We start from the raw sequence: 26,234 nt of genomic DNA on the forward strand, positions 1-26,234 counted from the left end.
GTCGCTTCTCGGCCTTTTGGCTAAGATCAAAGTGTTGTATCTGTTCTTATCAGCTTAATATCTGATACGATCCCCATGTGGGATCTACGATATTAATCTGATTTTTGGACTATGGCGAAGTGCTAGGGGCTTGCTCCACCTTTGCCGCGGATCGGCCCGGTTTTGCAGTACCTCCGGGATCGGTCCACTCCACCAGGGGAGGAATAAACTCTCATGATAGTTGCTATACTGTCTAAGGCAGTGAGGCAGTGTTCTTGGGTATCGGCCGCCATCGTGCTCTGACGGGCTCTGAAGGCTCCGTCACGGCTCCTGGAGGTGATGCAGACCGCTCCTTCTCCACACTGACCACATGCCGCAACACAGTCTTCTGCAGGGAGCATAGCGTGTTGTGTGATATGACTAGTAGGGATGGGGGAACCGAGTATACTTTCTGCAAACCGAGTAATTCGATTTTGATTACTCTTCAAAAGTATTCATGAATACTTTTCATTGATTGATGAAAAATACTTTCATGACTCCGAAAGACGCCTCACCACTGCACTCTTTATATCCTGTGGGCAATAGCTAGGATGGTAGAGAAAAAATTTACAATAAGCATGTATCAATCTGGACTATCAGTCACCGTCCACGCTGGCCAGTGGCAACTTTGTGAGTCCGACGCTGCGATGCCAGTCTGCGAACTTGTTACACCAACCAACAAACAGTGCATAAAAAAAGAAAAAGGGCTTTTCCTTTTTCGAGTGGTGATTCCTCCGTATGTTTCACTCATACTGGATACAAGAATGATTTCGGTGTTCACACTGACTCCCATCACACTACATTTAGCTCAAATGTTCAAATATGATCTCTTCTTTATCAGCAGTTAAGTTCCTTTGTAAATATTTACCAGTAGTTAAGTCTCTCCTCAAAGGTTTTCTGTCCTGTCATGAACTTCATGGTATTCTTAAGTAAATGCTTTGTTATTTTTCATCACGAGTAAAGTTCGCCTATGGTAGATTTAGACTCATATATATGATTTTCCAATTAACAGTTTCACTTGATGGTCGTTTAAGGAGTATATTATCGGGAATCTTGTTTGAGACGCGAAATAAATGTCGGGATGATAAACTTGTTTTGGTTTGTTCTGGCGGTAGAGGGCGTGCAGGCAGGCAGCGGGCCTCACTTGGCCCATGGAACTCTTTTTACATTATTAATTCATGTACTCACTTGCAGAGGTTTTTAATGTTTGCGAAAGTTATAAAAATCTGAATTTTGCTATTATTCGGAGGATAGTAGCGTGCAGCTTAGTGATTAAAAAATAATGTACTTGTTCATAAGAAAGAGTTTGTGGAGCGCGCGTGTGGAGCCTGTGGTGATGTGGGTGGCGGGGTTGCTGCGGAAAGCATACTTACCTGGCACAGGAGATACCGTGATCATAAAGGCGGTTTTCCCAGGGCGAGGCCCGCCATTGCACTCCGGCGGTGCTGACCCCTGCGATTAACCCAAATGTGGTTAACTCGAGTGCGATATTTTTGATAGCGGGGGATTGCGTTCGCGCATCCCCCTAATAACCCCATGATGATACGTTGTATGGAAGCATAGGTCGGCGGGCAGATGCAGTCTACTCAGCATCTCCAGGAGATAATAGGATAAATTCGCCTGAACCTACTGATGTATCATGCCACCATGTCAGAAAGCAGGGTGAAGTTGGGGTAGTAGTAGTAAATTTATTCTTATCCCCTTGTCTATAGTCTGTTCGGAGCATGAAGTCGGTTCAAGGTGTGGCAGATTCCAGAATTCCCATGAGTGCGGCGCTGCCAGTTCGACCGCCAATTATCAGATTAGCACTCTCTCCGGCCTACCCACCCACAACCCACCTGTTTATCTCTCTCTCTCTCCCTCTCGACCCAGGGGAGGGATCTAGGGGGACACACCGACCACCACCACTAGCACCACCACAACGTGGCAACATGGGAAAAAATCGCTGCCACATGTCATAGAATTTATACAAATCCTTGTTATAATCCTAAACATCGACACTCATTGTACTATGTAGCTTCCTTAACTATATACAGAATATATAAAATATCGCTTTCAAATAGCACATGGATGGGAAATAACAGAGAGATGCATGTACGAAGGCTGATTTGGCAGCATGGCAAGAGGTAAACGACGATACCAGCTCCACCCTGAACCGACTTCATGCCCTGAACAGACTATAGTTCCAACAGCATCGTCGCGCTTATTGAAGTCACTGAGTCGATGTCTCACAGCCACCACAACGTGGCAACATGGGAAAAATTCTCTGCCACATGTTAGAATTTATACAAATCGTTGTTATAATCCTTAACATCGACACTCATTGTACTATGTAGCTTCCTTTACTATATACAGAATATATAAAATATCACTTTCAAATAGCACATGGATGGGAATTAAGAGAGAGACGCATGTACGAAGGTTGATTTGGCAGAATGGCGGGAGAGAGAGCGCGTTCCTTTCCATAATGATCTCCACTCCTCCTCTTCCTCCTCCCCCATCTATCCCCATCCTCCTCTCCTCCCTCCCTCCTCAAAATATCCTGGGTATGTGAAGAATGTAAGGAAGAAAGAAAGGAGAAAGTGAAAGGGAAAAAGCAAGAAATAAGGAAATAAAGAGAAGAAGAATGAAAGAGAAAGAAAAGGGATGTCAAGAATGATATAAAGAGAAAGAAACAAACAATGAGAGAAGGAATGAGAAAGAGAAAAAGAAAAAGAGAAGAAGAATGCGAGAAAGAAAGGAAGAAAACGGAAATAATGAAAGCAAAATAAAGAGAGAAAGAAAGATAAAGAAAAAATGAAAGATAAATGAATAAATAAAGGAGAAATAGAGAAGAAAAAAAGAGAAAGGAAGAAAAAGTAAAAATGAAAGAGAGAAAAGGTTGAAAGATAGAAGAAGAATGAAAGGGAGAAAGAAGGAAGAAGAATGAAAGAAAGAGAAAAGGGAGAAAGAAACAAAGAAAGTAAAGAGAAAGAAAGAAAGATAAAAAGAAAAAAAAGAGGAAGAAAAAAGAAAGAAAAAGAAACACGAATGAAGGAGAAAGAGAAGAAGATTGAAAGAGAAAAAGGAGAAAGAGAAAGGAAAGAAGAAATAAAGAGAGGAAGACAGGAAGAGAGTAAGAAAGGAAGAAATAGAGAATTACTATTGAAATGGTTCGCCAAAGACAATTTCAGAAAGTTTAACACACACACTTATTATTATTATTATTATTATTATTTTTTTTCATCTTACATAGTACATGTACAATCATGTCGATGAGCGCACGCACAAATTGAATTTGCCTCGCGACAGTCTCCACCAACAGTCTCTCATTATGTCAATCATCTCATTATGGCAATCAATATCGTTTTCCTTTTTACGGCTTCTTGGATTCAACCGGCATGTTTTGCTACACGAAGTTCAGTAGTTTCACGGAGCGCTTATATCATTTTGGGGGATGAGCTTCAGGATGTAGTTGTGATTTTCAACACCCACATAGACCATATCAGTGGCACAGCCAACAGAACACTGGGGTTCCTGAGGAGAAATTTACATAACTGCACACCTGACATTAAACCCATAGCTTATGACACACTTGTGAGTACAACACTGGAATACTGCTCCACGGTGTGGGATCCTTACACACACAGAAACATTGATAGGTTAGAACAAATCAACACCAAGGCGGTCGTTCATTACAGACATTTACACTCGAACGCCTGGAATCACAACACGGATCAAACAACAAATAAACATGGACCCTCTTCACATACGCAGACAAGCACACAGACTTACACTTATGTACAAGATCACAAACACTCACATTGACATTGACCCACACACATACCTACACAACGCAAACAGTCAACGTACTCGTAACACACACATCCATAAATACCAAACATATCACACTAACACTGACGCATACAAGCACTCATACTTTCCACGCACCATACGTGACTGGAACAGCCTCCCCCAACAGATTTTAGACTGCGATACAATAGACTCATTCAAAAAACAAATACATACTCACTTGTCACCACAACACACCAACACTAACAATTACACTTGATTCACTTCCCTCCCCTGCACACTCGGCTCCCCCGTCCCCCCAACAGCCAACAAATATGCGTGTTATGCACCATACAGGTGCCCTAGCTGCGCATTATTATCCAGATCCAGATCCAGATTTAATTATATGGTATTGATACTACGAGTGTCTAATTTTCTCTGGAACCCCCAGTCTCGTGTATTATTATTATTTTTTTTTCTGATAGACCGTCTTATAATAGATAACTACTAATGAAACAACAACAATAAAACCCTCCACCCGAAGTATGGCCTGCATGTTGAGACCGTAGTTGTGTATAGCAGCGGGTGGCTGGAGTGGCGGCGGGTTTGCGGGCATGAAGGGCGCGCCTGTTGTCTTGATGACGAATTAGCCGCTTCCGTCAGTGTGTCGGGAAATGACGTCCAACAGTAAACAGTGCCACTATGCCCCGCGTGAAGCAGCAGCCTGCCAAGGGGACAGGGCGCCCCTGGACAACAGGCCAGCATGTGCAGTAGGCGCCGCGGCCTTCTAGCTCGGATGTGACCCGGCTGTTGGTGTTCAGCGCGAGACAGTTTGGCGGAGATTCTGCTGCGTTGTGGCAACTCTGGTTTCCCTTCAAAACGCATAAATCTTTCGCCTTTTACTAAAGATTTCCGTGGAGGGGAACAACTCAATGAGTCTTACATAATTTTTTCTTGGCCCACCTAGTGGGCCTAATATTACGCCATGATTATATACGAATTATCCTCCGTGTGCAGGGTTGGAAAAAAACCTTTTTTCACCCAACCCACTTTTTTTTTTTGGGGGGGGGTAATTTTTGAGGTTTTATTATTTTTTGTTTATTCTTCGTATTTATATGTAAATCAATTTAAATAAACAATTGAAAAGTAGCCAAGGGTAAAATAAAAGGTTTGAAGTGTTATCTAAAGCAGTGGTGCTCAACCTTTTTGGGTGGCAGGGCCACATTAGATGGGCAACGTGTGATAAGGGCCTTATATTGCCTGCAATGTGAATACGCATAGTAATTGATATATTTTACACATAACACTGATTATGTTGTGTACATATTGTAACTTGCCTGATACGGTCGTAATCAAAACACTTTTCACATAAATTGCAGGTCATGGGGAAATGGGCTATTATAAGCTACAATAAAGTGAAGACCTATATACGAGCGACAACATTTTGCTGTTGGGCAGGGAGAGGGGAAACGTGGAGCGGCTGCGGTGTGAACATAAGAACATGGGGAAACTGCAAGAGGCCGGGTGGCCTACACAGGGCTGCTCCAGAATCCCCCCCACTACTCACGATGGGTGAGGTGTAGTTTCAGGGGTTACCGGTAGAGGCTTGATCCTCGTTTTACAGGCGGTACTATGCACGCACCAGTACCCTGTCACCTTACTGCACCCACACCTCACTGCCACCTGTCGTCCTCGTCCATGTAGCTTTCCAGTCTACTCTTAAAACAAGCTATCGTCCCTGCACTATGTGATTGCTGAGTCTATTCCTTCCTTCCTTTAAGATTAACCCCTAAGAAGGGGAACGGGCCTTTGTCGACTACGACGGCCCGTCGCAGTCATGGCTGGGGCTATATATGTGCATACACGGCACGCCGCGCGCACGTGTGCATGTACATAAATACATACACACGCGCACACACACGCCGATGTACGCACATATATAGATAGTTAACACCCCTTCCCACTAAGTGGGTTGGGGCACAGGCGCACCAGGCGTCCTGTAGCTGACTTAAAAACCAATCACGCACATACTCACACACAAACACCCACACATACATACACGCACTCTAACACGCCCACATATACAGAACAGAGAGCCTACCTGGGCGGCTCATATGCCCGCACTAGGGCAGTAAGCGCCCTGTCGTCCAGGGCCCCCACCAAGGCTGGCGCTGAGAGCCCCTCCCGGTTTGGAAGCAGGTTGCGCGTCGCACCGCACTCGAGGAGGTAGTGGAGGAGCGGCTGGAGGACCTCCTCCTCGCAGTACGGGCACACGACAGGGGCAGGGTCATCCGGGTGAAGGACCGACGCACATTTGTAGCCGAGACGGAGGCGGCGGATGTTGGATGCCTCCCGTCTCGGCAGATTTGGCGGTAGCTGGCGGGCGCCGGTGTGAGTCTATTCCATTCCCCCACCACCCTATTACTAAACCAATTCTTGCCTATATCTCTCCTAAATCTATACTTTTCTAATTTAAATCCATTACTGCGAGTTCTATCCTGCTGGCTAATTCTCAGTACTTTACTTATATCGCCTTTGTTGTAACCCTTGACCCATTTGAATACTTCTACCAGATCTCCCCGCACTCTTCGTCTTTCTAGTGAATGTAAGTTTAGATGTTTCAGCCTGTTTTGATATGGGAGGTTCCTCAGCCCCTGCATCATCTTGGTCATCCTCCTCTGAACTGATTCTAGCAAGCTGATGTCCATTCTGTAGTGTGGGCACCAAAACTGGTCAGCATAATCTAAGTGTGGCCTAGCTAACGCTAAATAGAGTCTGAGGATGACCTCTGCACTCCTGTTGGTTACCGTCCTGTTAATAAAGCCTAATACCCTGTTAGCCCTACTCCTCGCACTAATACATTGCTTCCTTAGTTTTAGGTCAGAGTTCACTAACGCTCCCAAATCCCTTTCACACTCAGACCTGCCTATCGCTGTGGAGTCGAAACTATACCCGTGTGCAGGGAGGTTGGGGGAACTGTATTGGGTAGGGGTCCAGGGGAGGTGGTGTGGTAGACGACGGGTAAGGGGAGAGGGCTGTAAGAGTGGATGGGTAATGGTGGGAAAGGCCCGGAAGGGAGTGGTTGAGCAGGAGAGGGGTACGAAGCCAGAGACCAGACTGATCGAGAGGATGAGAGGGCAGGGACATGAGCGAAGGGAATAGCCAAGCAGGAGGGAATTTTAAAAAAAAAGCCTATATTCGCCTGTTTTCAAGGGGAAAAAGCCAAGGGGCCGTAGTATTAATCCCCCATTCCCGTTCCCATCCCATCCCTTTTCCTTGGCTGTGACCAAGGCCTTGCTGTGACCCGCAGTTTAAGCGTCCCCGGGCGGTTGGGGTTGATTAACACTACCTGGAGGGAGAGCGGATGGGGTGGAAAAAGTGTTGACTCCGCGGGGTGCGAGGCAGGACATCTTTAGGTTCCCCTTCGTATATTTCATGAATAAATAGTGTTCTGTTTGTTGTTATAGAAGAAAATATATTGAAAAGTATCAGAATATTTCTATGACTGATATTGTATCGCAAACTTTGCTGAAGTTAATATATTTCTTTTAGTTTGTAAAGACTCTTGTGTTTCCATTTGATTGTAAACATACAGTTATTCCTGAAGATTCCTTTATAATTGCCCCAAAAATGGCAAAAGACGGCAGATAGATGACTAAATATGGCATTATTATGGGAATACTTAACATATATACTTTAAAAAAGGGCATTTCTTGGTGACCATTGATTTTAGACAAAAATGCCACCAATGACACGACCTGACAACCCCTATGTGGCTGCCCCATGGCTGGCCGGGTGTGTGACCATTCATGGATACCAACCTGTCTCATAACTTACCCGCGTTACCTGTTATTTACATGTAGATCAATTACCCTATTGTTTTGTTTTATGATATATAATGTATATGAATACAATGGTGTGTGAAAAATGCATTATTTATCTCGTTTTCTGTAATTATTAGTTTGAAAGTGCTGCCAACATTATTATGACCTGCGGGTTGGTCTTGTCTGGCCCGCCGGGGACGGGGAGGGGATGGGGCGGTTTACACATACCCCAGACCCGCGTATGGGGATGGGGACGGAAAGGGAATGGGGAAGATTAATACTACGGCCGAAGGTCCCAGCCCAAAAGCCAAGATCTAGTAAAAAAATGCCAAGGAGTGGCAACGCTGGACTCATCAACCAGGGTTGCCACTTTGGGATTTTCCCACAAATCTGTGGGAGAAACAGGGCTACATGGAAGGTGTCGTGGGAACTAAAATTTTGTGGGAATTTTGTGGAAATGTTGGTAAATTTATGGGAATTTTACAAAAATGTTAAATAATGCATAATATCATAATTATTATACAGAGAGAGAGAGAGAGAGAGAGAGAGAGAGAGAGAGAGAGAGAGAGAGAGTGGTGGTGAGGGATGGATGGGGTGTTGGGGGGGCGCGGGGTGGGGGTGTTGGGTGATGCCAAAGATGCTGGTTGGAAGGAAGTGGAAGAAGATGAATGGCTGATAGATTAGTAGGAATAGTGAGGTAAACATATGATGAAAGTAACAATGTAACAGATAGGCTTACATTGAATATATCACAGCTGTGGGTAAATTAATCAACATTATCTGTTTATGTTTATGCAAGCTATAGGCCCCTTAACTGTGGGTAAATTAATCAACATTATCTGTTTATTTATGTTTATCCAAGCTATAGGCCCCTTAACTGTGGGTAAATTAATCAACATTACCTGTTTATTTATGTTTATGCAAGCTATAGGCCCCTTAATGTACATGTACTGATATATGCTACCTAAATAATGTGTAAAGTAACATGTTAAACTTTCTCTATCCTTAATTAAATTTGTGGATTTTTTTGTTGGAATTGTTTTCATGACGTGGGAAATCTGTGGGAGAAATGGAGCCCATCTATGGGAATTTGGCAATTTTGAAGTGGCAACCCTATCATTAACAAAATCAGTGAGGCTAGCCAGCATTCAGGCTGCCAGATGAGCAATAGCCTTTTTATCATTATAATACTTTAACATTATAAAGTTCACATATAATAGGATATTCATTAATATCAATTATAATATAGTTTCTACTGCTGCGTATCATTAAAATTAAATGAACTAATAGTATACGTATTATGATAGTGATAAGTAGGTTATTTTTTGGTTACTTGCCGAGGGCCGCATTAAACTTTATTGAGGGTCGCATGCGGCCCTCAAACAGTAGGTTGAGCCTTGGTTGAGCACCCCTGATCTAAAGGATAGACACTTGTGTAGGTGCTCTTGATACTGGTTGTTAACTTGTACAGGAAACGAATGGGTGAGGCTTGACTATCCGTCACTCAGCACTCCGCAGTTCCTCAGTTTCTCTTTGTCGTGAGTGAGAGGATCACACTGTTTAATTGTTGTGCTTAGCGGGGCACCCTGGTGTGGTTAGTAGTTACCCTAATAGATATTTAGTACAAATTATAGTTGTGAGTCAGAGAAAAGAAAAATAGTGTTCCCTGTGTGTGTGTGTTATCATTTAGACCAGGGGTTTTCGACTTGGGGTACACGTACCCCTGGGGGTACGCCAAGGGTCTGTCAGGGGATATGCTCTCCCCATGGGTCGCTAGGGTTAGAGGCCTGGCCGCACACCGACATGTACTGTACGCGTACTGGACGGGGAGAGAGGTGCGAGGTGTGGTCGGGCACGCACCACTTGACTGGAGATTGCATGGTGTTGCTGCTTTAATTTTGGCAGGTTGGTCCCTTTGTGGCTATTGTCTTTACTGATATATTAATTTCGGAATGCTGTGTCGATTTTAGTTACATGATTATCGCAAACTGTGTGGCATTGGCAAGTATAAGATTTAGCTCTGACTTATTCTTAATGGAAAGGTTGATGAAATAGAAAACACTAGTTTTTCATGTGTACGAAGATGTGTTGTGCGAAACGATTTACTATAGCGGCGATGTATAGTCACGATGTAAGACAGTAAGATGGCCTTAATTTTAAGTGTAATTTGTGGTGCGTCTGTGTGATATGGCTGGGTGTTATGTGGAGTATCCGAGTTTGGTTTGGCTTGGTTAAACCGTGTCGTAGCGTGGTGGTTGTGTGATGATGTGTCAGGTGTGTCAAAGCAAAAACTAGAACACAAGCAAATAAGATGAAGAAAAAAACTGATGTTATTTATATTTTTTTTGGAAGGTCTTTATGGATTTTACTTTTTTTTTATTTATATATCCTATTTATCAATAGGATATAAAACAATGTCAATAACCCTGTCCGTGTGAGGTTTAATTCTTCAACACACAATTGGAAGATGCCAGACTGTAAATTGTATCCCTTGTATAGCCTCGTATTAATTAGATAGTCTTTTTGTAGAGATTTAGTGTACTAGGATCCAAAGTCTAATAATTTGTGATATCCTTCCCAGTTTCAAATAGTCTGCAGTCAAATACTAAATAGTCTGTGGTAGGGAAGGGGGAACCGAGTACTTCCTGCAAATCGAGTACTTCGGGTTTGATTACTCTTCAAAACCGAGTACTGAATGATTACTTTGCTCTGTCGACAAGCTAATTAAGCGTCTTCTATTTAGAACACTGATCAGCTCTCTATATAGATCACTGGCCCGGTGTGGTGTCATATGAGACATCTGGGTACCGTGAGACATCCCATCCTGAATACATACATGAATTTCGACACAGTACCGTGTCTTTCGTCGACTGCTTGTCGAGATCTATCCCACCCAAGTTTATTTATTTTATTATAAAAGCAAATGATGAGCATTTATGTATATAACTAGGATATCAACCCAGATCACGAGGATCCAGATCTCGATGGTGAATAGAACGCGGGTTCTCCAGCCAGATCAGTGATCTAAGATGGATTCTTGTAAATAGAAGAGGGACGGCAGTCATATCACATGGCTAGAGGGAGAGGGGGGGAGGGGGTTAGTGTTGCCAGAGATTAAAATTGTTCATATTCGTCTGAGAACAGATAACATTTACGTAGATTTCAGAACTACAATGTGACTTACCAAATTAATTACTCCTGCTTTATTACACCATCGTCGATCGATCGATTGAATCCCCCTAAATGTTCAGTTACTCTTTCAAAAGTTTTCTGTTTAATAAATAACTTAATGGTATTCTCAACTAAAAAGTTTTCTTCATTTTTCGTCATGATTTAAGTGGGTATTACTCACAAACATGTATATTATTTACCTATTGATTGTGCTATGTAGTTCTCGAGTAATGGGTAGATTCCCGATAAATTCTTGTTTGAGCTGCGATCTTAGTGTAGGAGGTGCAAGCCTGTGTTTGCCGCTTCTGGGGCGTAAAGGGCGTGCTTGTTGGTGACAGGTCTCTGGCGGCCGACGGAGCCGTCTTTAGATGGGCCACTCCAGCCGGTCAACTGCAGGCCCAGGGCATAGGGTTAGAGTGGGTCAACAGGTACCTGTACCTCGGAGTGTGGCTGGACTCACGACTGTCCTTCACCACCCAAGCCAGCTACGTGGGTGAGAGACTCCGCGCCAGGCTCAACGTCATGAGGGCGATGACGAGGCCTGGTGCGGGAGCCACATTCTCCGTCCTGCGCCTCTTCTATGTGCAGGCAGTACGGCCCCTGGTGGACTACTGCGCCCCTGTCCTCGTCTCCCTCTCCTACAGCCAACAAAAGAAACTCGAGGTCGCACAGAACTCCGCCCTGAGGGTCATGCTGGGGGCGCCGAGATGGTGCAGCGCGTGCGTGATGCAGAGCGAAGCCGGACTGGTGCCCCTCGCCTCCAGGGTGGAGTACGTCGTCGCCTGCAGCGTGGCCAGGATCCTCCTCCGAGACAAGGAGGGCGTGGCGCAGCGGAGACTGCGGACGGCCATGGCACAAGGCAGGGAGGTGCTCCGAAACAACACGTGGCTCATCCACACCACCTCAGCCGTCCACGGACTCACCCGCACACTCGGCTGGTGGCGGGAGGCCGATGTCCCCGCTCCTCCTTCCACCCCCGCCCCGTGGGAACCGTCCATCGCTCCTTCACCGCCACGCCGATGCCAGCAAGGCCCTCTGCATCACCCAGGAGCTGCGGCAGCGCGCCCTTATGTCCATGGCGCAGGTCACCGAGCCAGGCAGCGCCGTCTACTACACGGACGGCTCGGTGGACCCGGTGAGCGGCAGAACGGGCGCTGCTGCCATCACCGGAGAGACGAGGCTCTTGTGTAGGACGGCAGGCCACTGCTCTACCCTCCAGACGGAGCTGGTCGCCCTCCTCGCCCTGGAGCACGCCCAGGCCCGCCCGGAGCTGACCTTCGTCATACACACAGACTCCCGGGCGGGGCTGGAAGCCCTGCAGCGTCCGCTCGTCACCGACAACGTGGGCCTCGTCACTTCCGTGCTTGGCAGCCTGCAGAGCCTCGCCGCGCAGGGAAAGTGCGTCAGGCTCCACTGGATCCCCAGCCACGTGGGGGTACGCGGGAACGAGGCTGCGGACGAGGCCGCCAAGAGGGCCGCTGCGGGCCCCACAATCACCAGACGAGTGCCGCTCAGCCTGCAGCAGACCAAGGCTGAGGCGAGGCACGTTGCATCCTGGCAGGCGCATCAGAGCCACCGGGAGCTAGAAGGCTGGAAGAAGCAGGCGGCGTGGTACTCCATCGCCACCGGCTACCACCCCCTGGATGACGCCCAGCAGCATCCCAGGGCAGACGGTGTTCTGCTGCAGCGTGTCAGGCTGGGCTACAGCACCAGGGAGCAGCTCCAGGACGGTTTCAGGGGCAGGAGTGCCCACTGCGGCAGACACAGCCGCCGCCCGCTGGTGCACTACCTGCTGTCGTGCCCGGCCACCGCGCGACTCAGGCCAGCCCCAGAGCCCGACACCCAGCCTGCACCCGGCGGCCTGCTGAGCAGCCGGGAGGTCAAGGCTGCCCTCCTGGTCCAGCGCTCGCCACCAGACCTGCTGCTCGAGGTGCTCAGGGCGGCACCTCCACCCCGATGACCCGTCACCCCTTCCTCGCACCCATAGTGACGAAGAACACAGATGCGTCACCGCCACCACACCCACATGAGGCACACCTGACCAAGCAAACACCGGCGGGCTGATGCCCGCTTTGTACACTTTTTATAACAAATGTATGTATATATATTTTTTTATTGTAGTATATGTATTTGTATATCTTTTGTACAATAAACCTTTAAACGAAAAAAAAAAAACGGTGGGCGGTATCGCTTCTCGGCCTTTTGGCTAAGATCAAAGTGTAGTATCTGTTCTTATCAGCTTAATATCTGATACGATCCCCATGTGGGATCTACGATATTAATCTGATTTTTGGACTATGGCGAAGTGCTAGGGGCTTGCTCCACCTTTGCCGCGGATCGGCCCGGTATTGCAGTACCTCCGGGATCGGTCCACTCCCCCAGGGGAGGAATAAACTCAATATAAATATCAGCCGCCCTCGTGGTGTGGCGGACACAGATCACAGATGGCCGTGTCACGGCTCCTGGAGGTGATAGTGATACACAGCTCCTTTTCCACGCTGACCACACACCTCAACACACCCTTCTGCAGGGAGCGGAGCGTGTGGTGTGAGTTGACCAGACTTTAGGGTGGCACCCTGACACCCACAGCGGCGAGCCACTGCCCACTCGTGAACATAATTGTAAATTATTTGCACTATGCAAGATGTAAAATAAAGAAGAAAGTTTGCCGGAGATCGGCCCGGTATTTATAACCCTTGCCTAAATATTGGGTCCATGCTCCATCTGCCGTAGATCAGTTCACCTTTGCCGGGGATCGCCCCGGTGTTGCAGTACCTTCAGGGTCGGCCCCCTCCCCCAGGGGAAGAATAAACACTCGTTATAATGTTATACTGTGGATCTGGGAGGTATGTAATCCGTGTGAGTGTCTTGGCCTTGCACGAATCGGCTTTATAATCAATCATGGCTCGTGTAATCAAGGGTGGAGTCAATATAAAAGTTGTGTTCGAATACTTAAAATTCCAACGAACACGAATACGAATTCTAATACACTGAAAAGGTTTTAAATCAAATAGAAATACGAATACTTCTTGAAAGTATTCATGAATATTTTTCATTGAAAAATACCTTCATGACTCCGGAAGACGCCGCACTACTGTACTCATAAATGTAAGTAAGTAAGTAAGTAAGTGAGTAAGTAAGTAAAGGTTTATTGCTAACATATTTGAAAGAAAGTTTTACAATCATTCAACGGTAAATACAATAGCTATGGTCCGTCGAGCCAAAGCTCCATGACGGACGTCGCGATTAATCTTTTTGAGGGGGTGAGAAGAAAAAAAAAATCAATGCTACATAACTAATGACAGCTATCTACATGTCCCATGTCCCATGGGCAATAGGATAGTAGAGAAAAATTCTACAATAACTTCAATAAGCCTGTATCAATCTGGACCCTCCACACCGGCCAGTGGCAACTCGGTGAGTCAGACTCTTGGGGCCTTATTTATAATAAGTTACGGGTGTCATACGGAGGAGACGTTTTCTGTCATAAAATTAGTCATAATTCTTCTTCTAGCGTCCAGCCCAGTGTCCGAAACATTGCACGATCATTATCTTTTAAAAATACGTGGTAATTCATGAGATAACGAGTGAAATATATGTTTATTAGGTTGTTTATATTATAGAAGCTATAAAAATTAAAATATGTAATTGTGTATTCATTGGAAACAGAAATTAACAGTTGATCTTGATATTGATCTTGATGTCACAGGTGGCTCGGGATTTCTCACCAGCCAGGCCTTTGTATCGGCAGCTCCTGTAAAAAGAAAACAAAACATGCGGAAAGGCTATGTTCTCGGGGCAAGATATCATTCCCTACATCTTGCACGCCACATGCCCTCCAAGAACTCTTTCACTGTTACATATTTCTACCCCACAGCAACACAGAAATACGTAGGCGATACTTCTCAGTCCGAGTGATTGCTTTGTGGAATAGCCTGCCAGACACAGTTATCCTGTCAACATCCTTAACAGTATTTAAGAGAAAACTAGCAGAGTACCTTGGTCAAAGGCTATACGAATTTTAACCCCTACATACTAATGCCAATGTATTCTCGTATATAGTTTCATATGATCTCATTTTAACTATAGTTCCTAAACACTCTGGTCAAAGAACATATTAACTCTAAATTACTTTATTCTACTTACAATCTTACAGCAATATAAATATAAATACTTATTTCACTTATATACATATTAGTCATTATATTTTATGGTAATATTCTAGTGTTTGCCCATACTCCCCCCTCCCCCCCATACAAGCCTGGGGACCTGGTGGGAATGCGGGGTTTGGGTGGGGGACACGAAATCCGTCGCATTCGCGTATTAGTGTGTGTGTGTGTGGGGGGGGGGGATAAAAACTCCCTAGATCTAGGGAAATTCCCTAAATTTAGGGAATTTTTCCTCCCTCCCACCCCCTGCTAACCCCCCCCTCTTAAAGGTGCATGTTGTAAAAAAAAAATAACCACGCGTGGTGGACCTGGTCTCACATGCGTGGGCTAATGGCTAACTAAGCGTACCATCGCTAATCAAGCGTACCATCGGTAATAGTATTAGGTAAAGGTGCGTGTTCTAAAAAAAAAAAAAAATAACCACGCGTGGTGGACCTGGTCTCACATGCGTGGGCTAATGGCAAATTAACCGTACCATAGCTAATCAAACGTACCATCGGAAATAGTATTAGGTAAAGGTGCGTGTTCCAAAAAAAAAAATAACCACGCGTGGTGGACCTGGTCTCACATGCGTGGGCTAATGGCTAACTAAGCGTACCATCGCTAACCTATTGTACCATCGGAAATAGTATTAGGTTAAGGTGCGTGTTCCAAAAAAAAACAAAAAAAAAACCCACGCGTGGTGGACCTGGTCTCACCTAGCGTATCATTGCTAACCGGATCGTTGGCAACGCTGCTCATATTGCAATGGCGTCGCCATGTGAACACATCGTCCGTATGTATATAAATGTCATAAAGTTGATAAGTAAATGTCATGAAGTTGATAAGTAAATGTCATAAAGTCGCTAAGTAAATGTCATAAAGTCGATAAGTAAATGTCATAAGTATAAGTAAATGTCATTAAGTCAATAAGTAAATGTCATTAAGTCAATAAGTAAATGTCATTAAGTCAATAAGTAAATGTCAAAGTTGATACGTAAATCTCATAAAGTCGATGAGCAAATGTCATAAAGTCGTTAAGTAAATGTCATAAAGTCGATAAGTAAATGTCATAAAGTCGATGAGCAAATGTCATAAAGTCGAAAAGTAAATGTCATAAAGTCGATAAGTAAATGTCATAAAGTTGATACGTAAATGTCATAAAGTCGATAAGTAAATGTCATAAAGTTGATACGTAAATGTCATAAAGTCGATAAGTAAATGTCATAAAGTTGAAAAATAAATGTCAAAGTCGATAAGTAAATGTCATAAAGTTGATACGTAAATGTCATAAAGTCGATAAGTAAATGTCATAAAGTTGATAAGTAAATGTCATAAAGTTGATAAGTAAATGTCATAAAGTTGATACGTAAATGTCATAAAGTCGATAAGTAAATGTCATAAAGTCGATAAGTAAATGTCATAAAGTCGATAAGTAAATGTCATAAAGTTGATAAGTAAATGTCATAAAGTCGATACGTAAATGTCATAAAGTCGATAAGTAAATGTCATAAAGTCGATAAGTAAATGTCATAAAGTCGATAAGTAAATGTCATAAAGTCGATAAGTAAATGTCATAAAGTCGATAAGTAAATGTCATAAAGTCGATAAGTAAATTTCATAAGTGTATAAGTAAATGTCATTAAGTCAATAAGTAAATGTCATTAAGTCAATAAGTAAATGTCATAAAGTTGATACGTAAATGTCATAAAGCTGATACGTAAATGTCATAAAGTTGATAGTAAATATCATAAAGTTGATACGTAAATGTCATAAAATTGATAAGTAAATGTCATAAAGTTGATACGTAAATGTCATAAAGTTGATACGTAAATGTCATAAAGTCAATAAGTAAATGTCATAAAGTCGATAAGTAAATGTCATAAAGTCGATAAGCAAATGTCATAAAGTCGATGAGTAAATGTCTTAAAGTCGATAAGTGAATAAGTCATAAGCAGTGAACTAAAAATGAGAAAGCCGGAAGGATATGAGTCACACGAGAAAGGTTAACATTTTTTTTAGTGTCCAAAAATCAAGGCTAGCAAATAATTAGTACTCATCATTTTAGTTGGTCAATAAGCGAATAAGTTTTAAGCATTGGAAAATAAAAATGAGTAAGTTGTAAGGATATGAGTCACACGAAAAAGGTTAACATTTTTTTTAAAGTCTCCAAAAATCAAGACTAGCAAATAATTAGTACTCATCATTTTAGTTGGTCAATAAGCGAATAAGTTTTAAGCATTGAAAAGTAAAAATGAGTAAGTTGTAAAGATGAGTCACATGAAAAAGTTGTCAATTTTTTGAAGTGTCCAAAAAATCAAGTCTACCTAAGAATTAATGCTCAGCATTTTAGTCAAAGTCGGTAAATGAATAAACTGTAAGCGTTGAAAAGTAAAAGCAAAGAAGTCAGAAGAAAATGAAAATCAGAACCGGCTAAAAAGTTGTTTAAAGCAAGTGTCCAAAGACATATATTACCAAAGAATCAATACTCGACATTTTAGTAAGTCAAGATGCAGTTGTCATAAATGTTAAAGTAAAAGTAAGTAAATATGTTGTAATGAAATGAGTCACACAACATATTAAAAAAGTTGTTAAAAATAGATGTCCATAGAGCGATGTTTCCAAAGAAATTATGCTCGTCATTTTAGTTGAAGTCAATAAGCAGATTTGTCGTAAATGTTATAGTAAAAATAAGCAGGTTAGAAAGTTGTTTAAAGTAAGTCTGTCCAAAGATCAATATTGGATAAGAATTTACGCTCGTCATTTTAGTCAAAGTCGATAAGCAGAAAAGTTGTAAACGTTATAATAAAAAGAAAAGTCAAAACATGCTTTAAAGTTTTTGAAAGTAAGTGTCTGAAGATGAAGGCTACCAAATAATTACTAATACTCATCATTTTAGTTGAAGGTGATTAGTGAATGAGTCATAAACATTAGAGTAAAAAGAAATGTCGCAACATGTTTAAAAGTTATTGAAAGCAAGTGTCTGAGGATCAAGGTTACCAAATAATTAATAATACTCATCATTTTAGTTGAAGGTGATTAGTGAATGAGTCATAAACATTATAGTAAAAAGAAATGTCGCAACATGTTTAAAAGTTATTGAAAGCAAGTGTCTGAAGATCAAGGTTACCAAATAATGACTAATACTCATCATTTTAGGTGAAGGCGATTAGTGAATAATTAAGTCGTAAACATTATAATAAAAAGAAATGAGTCATGTTTTAAGGTTATTGTAAGCAAGTGTCTGAAGGTCAAGGTTACCAAATACTAACACTCATCATTTTAGTTGAAGGCGATTAGTGAATGAGTCGTAAACATTTTAGTAAAAAGAAATGAGTCATGTTTTAAGGTTATTGAAAGCAAGTGTCTGAAGGTCAAGGTTACCAAATAATTACTAACACTCGTCATTTTAGTCACAGTCAATAAGCGAATGTGTAGTAAATGGTATACTAAAAATAAATGAGTTACAACATGTTTTAAAGTTGTCGAAAGTAAGTGTCTGAAGATCAAGGCTACGAAAGAATTAATACTCATTCTATTTAAATGGAGAACACGTGTCAGCCCTAGGGTGGTGGAGGCTGCGAAGGAAGGCCGGCCTTGCTCACACTGTTATCAGCCCGTGCTTGGTGTGTCCTGACGAGGCCGTGGGTATGGTGCCCTAGCCATGGAGAATATTTTTCCTTTTATGTATTAACTACTAGTCAGCCGTGGGCTTCTCGAGGTGTATAAAAAGTAATAAAGTCAAGTTTAATCTTGTAAATGTACTGTGTCTCCACACCAAAGAGATGTCTACGGGGCTAAGGTGTAGTTGAGCGTGGTTGAAGAATTGAACAACATCAGCTACAGGAAAAGTCACAATAAAAGGAAGAAAACGAGAATTCTAGTAAACTGATTTGCATTTTCCAGGTGTTTCAGAGTAGGTACAACTGGAAAAAAAATGTTAGCTAGATAAAAAGCCACAAAAAGATGTAAAACATGAGCATTTTAGTTAATTGGTTTGCATTTTCCAGGTATTTCAGAGTAATGTAGAATTGAAAGAAAAATATTACCTAGATCAAAGGTCACACTAAGAGGTAGAAAACAAGCATTCTAGTTAACTGATTGCATTTTCCAGGCATTCCAGAATGGGTACAATTGAAAGAGAAATGTTACCTAGATCAAAAGTCATAATAAGAAGCATAAAACAAGCATTTCAGTTCATTGATTTGCATTTTCCAGGCATTCCAGAGTGGGTACAATTGAAAGAGAAATGTTACCTAGATCAAAAGTCACAATAAGAAGAATAAAACGAGCATTCCAGTTCATTGATTTGCATTTTCCAGGTGTTCCAGAGTGGGTGTACTTGTAGAGTCTCTTGATACAGGGGCTATTTTTTTTTCTCCTTTGACCTGTATCGCCTCGTAGGTCCTTTTGGTGAATAAAGAGGAAGGAAGAAAAGGAAGAAATAAGGATAAAGGAAGAGGAATAAAGGAAAAAAAGATAGTAAGGAAATAATGAAGAGGAAGGAAGGAAGAGAAGGAAGAAATAATAGAAATAAGAATAAATTAAGGGAGAGACGAATGAAGAGGAAGAAAGGAAGGAAGAAATAATAGAAGGAAGGATAAAGGAAGAGAGGAATAGAAAAAAGATAAATGAGGAAGGAAGAAAAAGAAAGGAATTAAGGAAAAAAAGATAGTAAGAAAATATAAATACAGAGGAAGGAAGGAAGGAAGGAGGAATTGATAGAAGGAAGGATAAAGGAAGAGAGGAATAGAAAAAAGATAAATGAGGAAGGAGGAAAAAAAAGTAATAAAGGAAAATAAAGATGGTAAGAAAAGATAAATATAGAGGAAGGAAGGAAGGAAGGAGGAATTGATAGAAGGAAGGATAAAGGAAGAGAGGAATAGAAAAAAGATAAATGAGGAAGGAAGAAAAAAAAGGAATAAAGGAAAATAAAGATGGTAAGAAAAGATAAATATAGAGGAAGGAAGGAAGGAAGGAGGAATTGATAGAAGGAAGGATAAAGGAAGAGAGGAATAGAGAAGAAAAAGGTAATAAGGAAAGATAAATGAAGAGGAGGGAAGAAAGAAATAGTAAAAGGAAGGAAAGAAAAATGGAGACAGGAATAAAGGAAAAAAATAATAAGGAAAGGTAAGTGAAGAAGGAAAAAATGCTGAGAAAGGAGTGAGAGAAATTTAGGGATAACAGAGAATTACAAAATCCTGGCGTTGTCGAGTAGAATAATTTAAAAGAGCACTATCGTTTAACATTAAATATACAAAACAACTCCTTTCCCTGGTAATAATAAAGCTTTAAAGAGTCGCACAGAGAGAAGAAGAAAGTGTAGCCTCGTAGCCCCTGTCTCTTCCGCCGCTTCGAGACACCGCCAGCCTCGAGGGTAAGCCAGACATATTTTCACCCATTACTCGTATGTTTGGTCACCCCCAGGGACGCCCCGCTGCCTGGACACTTGTTAGATGACACAGTTAAGGTCAGGCGGTAAATAGTGTTCGTGGGGGGGAAGATGGAGGGAGGATCGCCTCCAAACAGAGGGGCGGTAGGTGGCGGTGGCGGCGGTAGGTGGCGGCGGCGGCCACCCTCGTGCTGGCCTGCCCCATCAAGAAAGTCTGCCTGTGCTGCACACCAAAGGAGGAATAATAATAGTAAAATGTGTGCCAAGCCGCGCGGCGGGGTGCCGTGGTCCACAGCTGCTCAGCAGATCCCTGAAGGATTGATGCCTCGCAAGGCAGGGGTTAGGTTTGAGCCTCATCCCATAAAAGGCACCACCGCTGTAGGAGGACCCCAGGCACGGAGCCTCCACCTCGAGGGTGCCACGGGGATCATTGAAGGCGAGGGAAGGACTCACCTGCCCACAAGGTGAAGTGGCCATGCAGCACAGCCCCTGATGAGGCAGCTGTCAGCTTGGAGCCTCCCAGAGGCATACAAGAAAATTGGGACTATTTACAGTTTCACCCAACCAATGATTTTCTCACGTGGTTCATGTTTTCTGGTGATAGATGTTGTGAATTGCATGATTTTGTACCTCATTTCTGTTGCAAATGTCAACTTCTCGAGTTATGCTTTCCACAAAAAAAATTCAAAATATTGATGTATGTATAAAGTTTGAGTGCAGTCTATCACATTGTATTTTGGCAGGGGGGGGATCAGGCCAGATTGTGTTCAGTTAGTTATAGTTAGGGAATATTAGGTTAGATTTGTCATATGCTTCGCGCATTTCCGTGTGCAGAGAAGGCTGCGCTCATCTCCATATTCCCTGTTAAGTTAGTCAAACTTCACCCCCTCCTCCCCACCCCCCGCAGTGGATGTCTCTGCTATGGATGACACAGTTCAGTCTGTCCATGCATGTGGTGAGGATTGAGTTCACCACTCACTTGGTAACGTGTTGCATAACAATGGTTGGACTTACCAGGAAACCACTCAATGGATTGACCTGGCCCATAGTGTTATGGACTCACTCAACACAAGTATATATGCCATGCCATTGCCGTTACCTATGCAGAAGGAAAAAAAATCTGAATTTTCAAGTTGCTTATGGTCTCCCTCTTACTTTATTGCTGTGAGACATGGGCACTGCAAATAGTGATGTGAATTAAAGAGATGTGTTGATGCATTTAGTATGAAGTGCCTTCACAGGATCATGGGATATCTCTGGAATGATATGCCGAACCAGAGATTATTTGATGAAACTGAATGAAGGCCTGTCACTGTTTATTCCGGCTTTATGGGCATGTTGCACACTTCCAGGACATCATTCCTTCCAACAAGGTTGTTTTTGTACATACAAGACAACCCTGAGCGGAGGAGACCAAGGGGGGCCCACATAACTCATGGTTCGACAAGTTGATCGATCCTGCCAAGTGGGGATTTTAACTGAAGGGGTAGTGTTGCTTGGAGGCTCACTCATAGGGACTGTCGGGAGTGAAAGCAGCAGCTGGAGGGTGAGTGAAGCAGCGCGCAGCCTGGCATATGCTCCTTGTTAGTTAGTTAGTTACAGGCTCAAAGGCCAGTGTGACAGATGAGCACTGAGGCCAACTTTACATACATTTTAGTGGATATTATTTTTTCATTTTTTTTTATATTAGCCTTATTTTAGTTCACTAAGGAATGTAGATTTCTGTTAGATTTATTTAGTATTGTTACAATAATTGATAATTGATGTTCTGTTTACAGGGAAGGTAGCTTTCAATATTGCATTCTGCAAAATATACATTGCGCTATATATTTAGCAAAGATTATAGAGTAATAAATTAATAATGACAAATAAGATCATCATTTAAAGACTTATAAATATGGAACACTAAATATATACTACAGTTTAGGAAGCAGACACAATAAGAAAGAATTATCAATATTAGTTTCCTTTAAGCTCTAATCATCATATCAACTGTATATATTTAGATTCACCCAGGGAGATTTTGGTTATACTAATCATTGGGTAGGCCAGCATGGCCAGGGCAGGTTAGGCTGGTTGAGACTATTTTTGGTTAGGTAGTAGTAGTGAATTTATTTACTGCATTTACAAAAGTAGTAAATTTCTTTTTGAACTTACATAGTGCAAACAAACAAATACAGTTATGCAGATGAGCAAAAAGAGACGTTCCCTGTACCTCGGTGTCCCCGTAGTACTTGTTCAGCGAGTAGGTTCCTGTGGAAACTTTCTTTGAGTGACAAGCAAGGTTGGGGTGAAGTCATCCTCGTCTCAGCGCCTGTATAGCGGGCAGCAGACCAAGCCGCAGAGGCGCTCGGCTGGCCCGGGGAGCCGTCCTTCCGGAGCTTTGGGATGCTGCAAACACTCCTAGTGGGCTTCTTTAGCTTTTCCTCTCTGAGACACTGAGCCGAATTATATCTCTGGCGGCTGGTTCCGCCGCACGACCCGCTGAGTGATCGCAAAGTGACCGTCAGGAGAATGAGGAATATTTTGATGAGCGTGTGTGGAGCTGGCGGCGTCAGCACACACATACACACTTGTTGTATCATAATATTAACAGCAATAGAAATACAATATACAATTCAGATTGAAAGTTATTCATGATTTAGGCGTTGAGAACGGCGGACCTGCACAACAGCACAGACTGCGGTGGAAAGTTCTTTGTTGTAGCTAACAACCATGGCAGAAAACCTGCGCTTTTCAGGGTAACTAAGTCTTTTAAATAATATGTTTTGCGAAAAATGTTGATTTGTTTGCAAATCAGTGCTTATGATTCCAAAATCTGCTTATGATAATACAGCAAGTCCACTTTAGTTCCATAATTTATCCCCACAAGTCCGCTTCAACACCGGCTTGGGGTTATAACGCACACAGGTAATTATTTTCACCTGCCACCTGTTGCGCCGTAGCGTATTGGGGGCCGCCGCGGCCCTCGAGGTGCTACGGGCGGCACCTCCCCCACGGTGACCAACGCCCGCACCCCGCACAGCCGGGCGACGTGACCCGCGCTGACAGCGCTGCCACGACACCACGCCGCTAGCCTGCACCGCCACCGAACACCCCCGACAGCGGCGGGCCGATGCCCGCTTTGTCCAACTATATCATATTGTTCCCGTGTATTTATTATGTATCAGAGCATGTGCATGCAATGGATACTAATCCCGGGCATCAGATAAATTGTATAGTTGCACAATAAACCTCTACAAAAAAAAAGCGGCCCGGGGAAGGTATGATCATACTTCATAGGATCACTTCTATAGTATGACAGCCAAGTTCCCTGACCGAAACTTGGAGTGACCTCACGCCACGATGACGAGGCTAAGTGTCCGGCCCTGAGCGGGAAGCTGCCCCGTGGCCTGGCCAGGGGCTTGAGGACCGTCCACCACCTGTTCGCGGGGCGTGGCGGGCCGAGCACAGGCTGAGTGGTGGAGGACTATAGAGGATCTTCCTTTTTTTGATACTCCTCCCGTTTGGGAGGAAATAATACCTAATATCTGCGACTTCCCGATTTGGGTGTTATGAGCACTCGAGCATGAATATTTTGTGGTGAGCCTGTGTTGGGCTGGCGTCGGTAAGGGAGGCGTTCGGTTGGCGGGCAGAGCGCTTCTCGGCGTTTTGGCTAAGTGTAGTATCTGTTCTTATCAGCTTAATATCTGATACGATACCCATGAAGGATCTACGATATTAATCTGATTTTTGGACTAAGGGCTTGCTCTACCTTTGCCGCGGATCGGCCCGGTATTGCAGTAACTCTGGGATCGGTCTACTCCCCCAGGGGAGGAATCGATAGACGAGGGCTGGAAGAAGCAGGCGGCGTGGTACTCCATCGTCACCGGCTACCACCCCCTGGATGACGCTCAGCAGCAGCATAGGGCAGACGGGGTTCTGCTGCAGCGTGTCAGGCTGGGCTACAGCACCAGGGAGCAGCTCCAGGACGGTTTCCAGGGGCAGGAGTGTGCCCACTGCGGCAGGCACAGCCGCCGCCCACTGGTGCACTACCTGCTGTCCTGCCCGGCTACCGCGCGGCTCAGGTCAGCCCCAGAGCCCGCCACCCAGCCTGCACCCGTCGGCCTGCTGAGCAGCCGGGAGGTCAAGGCTGCCCTCCTGGTCCACCGCTCGCCACCAGACCTGCTGCTCGAGGTGCTCAGGGCGGCGCCTCCACCCCAATGACCCGTCACCCCTCCCTCGCACCCATAGTGACGATGGACACAGATGCGTCACCGCCACCACACCCACATGAGGCGCACCTGAATAAACTTACACCGGCGGGCTGATGCCCGCTTTGTACAGTATTTACAACAAATGTGTATATATATATATATATATATATATATATATATATATATATATATATATATATATATATATATATATATATATATATATATATATATATATATATATATATATATATATATATATATATATATATATATATATATATATATATATATATATATATATATATATATATATATATATATATATTTTTATTGTATATGTATTTGTGTGTTTTGTGCAATAAACTTTTAAACGAAACGAACGAGCCCCTCCCTAGCACCCATAGTGACGAGGGACACAAATGCGTCACCGCCACCACACCCACATGAGGCGCACCTGAATAAACTTAAACTTAAACTTTAAACGAACGGGGAAGGTATGATCATACTTCATAGGATCACTTCTGTAGTATGACAGCCAAGTTCCCTGACCGAAACTTGGAGTGACCTCACGCCACGATGACGAGGCCGTCCACCACCCGTTCGCGGGGCGTGGCGGGCCGAGCACAGGCTGAGGGTGGAGGACTACAGAGGATCTTCCTTTTTTTTTATACTCCTCCCGTTTGGGAGTAAATAATACCTAATATCTGCGACTTCCCGATTTGGGTGGTGGAATATTTTGTGGTGAGCCTGTGTGGAGCTGGCGGCGGTAAGGGAGGCGTTCGGTTGGCGGGCACAGCGCTTCTTGGCCTTTTGGCTAAGATCAAAGTGTAGTATCTTTTCTTATCAGCTTAATATCTGATACGATACCCAAGTAGGATCTACGATATTAATCTGAATTTTGGACTAAGGGCTTGCTCTACCTTTGCCGCGGATCGGCCCGGTATTGCAGTAACTCCGGGATCGGTCTACTCCCCCAGGGGAGGAATCAGTAAACGATAATGATAATGTTATAAGGTGGATGGAGGAGGCATGATTCATGCGTTAATGCTTGAGCTTTGCCTTGCACGGATCAGCTCTGTAATTTCGTGTGTCTGGGATAGCCAGAAACTTGACATATATTATGCTAAGATGAGGGCCATATGCTGTGAGGTTGCTTCACCTTTGTCAGGAATCAGCCCGGTCTTCTCGCAACTCCGGGATCATTTTCACTTCCCCAGGGGTGGAAGAAACAAGATCAATACGGGTATTAGTCCATCGTGTGTTTTTCACCACGGCCTGATCACGAACTGGACTTATCGCTATCACCCTCCCGATTAGAGCATCTGCAAAGATTTATCCCCTAGTATCACTAGGGGAAACGGACCCTTGTCCGAGGACGGCCCGTTAAGAGGGAAAAAATTGCTCCCTCCTTGCACGGGGGAGCACGGGCAAGGGCGCCGACAGACCGACTCTATCGGCGATCGAAATCTAGCCGTCCAAGTTGGTGTGTCGACGAGGACTGGCGTGTCTCTGATCGATTAGAGCAAACTCAGTATAGTTAATCTCTGGGTATTGCTAGATGTGTGGGTGCGTGTCTAGAGAGTATAACCTTGAAGCTGCATTTTTTTTCTTTAAGTGCTGATTCCTTCCCTGCGCCTCGCTCATACTATATATGAATACAAGTGTTCTTGGTGTTCCTACTGATTCATCACTTTATATTTAGCTTCATTTT

At 43.7% G+C, this 26,234-nt stretch overlaps 5 non-coding genes and 3 pseudogenes across 5 annotated transcripts; all 8 read left to right on the forward strand.

The window, feature by feature from the left end:
* On the forward strand, positions 1 to 193 carry LOC126984949 (U2 spliceosomal RNA). The gene has a single exon (XR_007738249.1). It is a non-coding gene; the product is annotated as a U2 spliceosomal RNA (small nuclear RNA).
* A 1,190-nt stretch (positions 194 to 1,383) lies between these two features.
* On the forward strand, positions 1,384 to 1,546 carry LOC126984925 (U1 spliceosomal RNA). The gene has a single exon (XR_007738225.1). It is a non-coding gene; the product is annotated as a U1 spliceosomal RNA (small nuclear RNA).
* Positions 1,547 to 4,647: 3,101 nt separating this feature from the next.
* LOC126984907 (U5 spliceosomal RNA) lies at positions 4,648 to 4,763 on the forward strand. Its single transcript, XR_007738208.1, has one exon. It is a non-coding gene; the product is annotated as a U5 spliceosomal RNA (small nuclear RNA).
* An 8,207-nt stretch (positions 4,764 to 12,970) lies between these two features.
* Positions 12,971 to 13,163, forward strand: LOC126984943 (U2 spliceosomal RNA). The gene has a single exon (XR_007738243.1). It is a non-coding gene; the product is annotated as a U2 spliceosomal RNA (small nuclear RNA).
* A 10,426-nt stretch (positions 13,164 to 23,589) lies between these two features.
* LOC126984895 (small nucleolar RNA U3) lies at positions 23,590 to 23,787 on the forward strand. The gene has a single exon (XR_007738197.1). It is a non-coding gene; the product is annotated as a small nucleolar RNA U3 (small nucleolar RNA).
* A 172-nt stretch (positions 23,788 to 23,959) lies between these two features.
* LOC126984959 (U2 spliceosomal RNA) lies at positions 23,960 to 24,132 on the forward strand (annotated as a pseudogene).
* Positions 24,133 to 25,019: 887 nt separating this feature from the next.
* Positions 25,020 to 25,137, forward strand: LOC126984898 (small nucleolar RNA U3; annotated as a pseudogene).
* A 180-nt stretch (positions 25,138 to 25,317) lies between these two features.
* LOC126984952 (U2 spliceosomal RNA) lies at positions 25,318 to 25,497 on the forward strand (annotated as a pseudogene).
* Positions 25,498 to 26,234: the final 737 nt, after the last annotated feature.

This window comes from Eriocheir sinensis, chromosome 57 (assembly GCF_024679095.1).
Source record: "Eriocheir sinensis breed Jianghai 21 chromosome 57, ASM2467909v1, whole genome shotgun sequence".
Lineage (NCBI taxonomy): Eukaryota > Metazoa > Arthropoda > Malacostraca > Decapoda > Varunidae > Eriocheir > Eriocheir sinensis.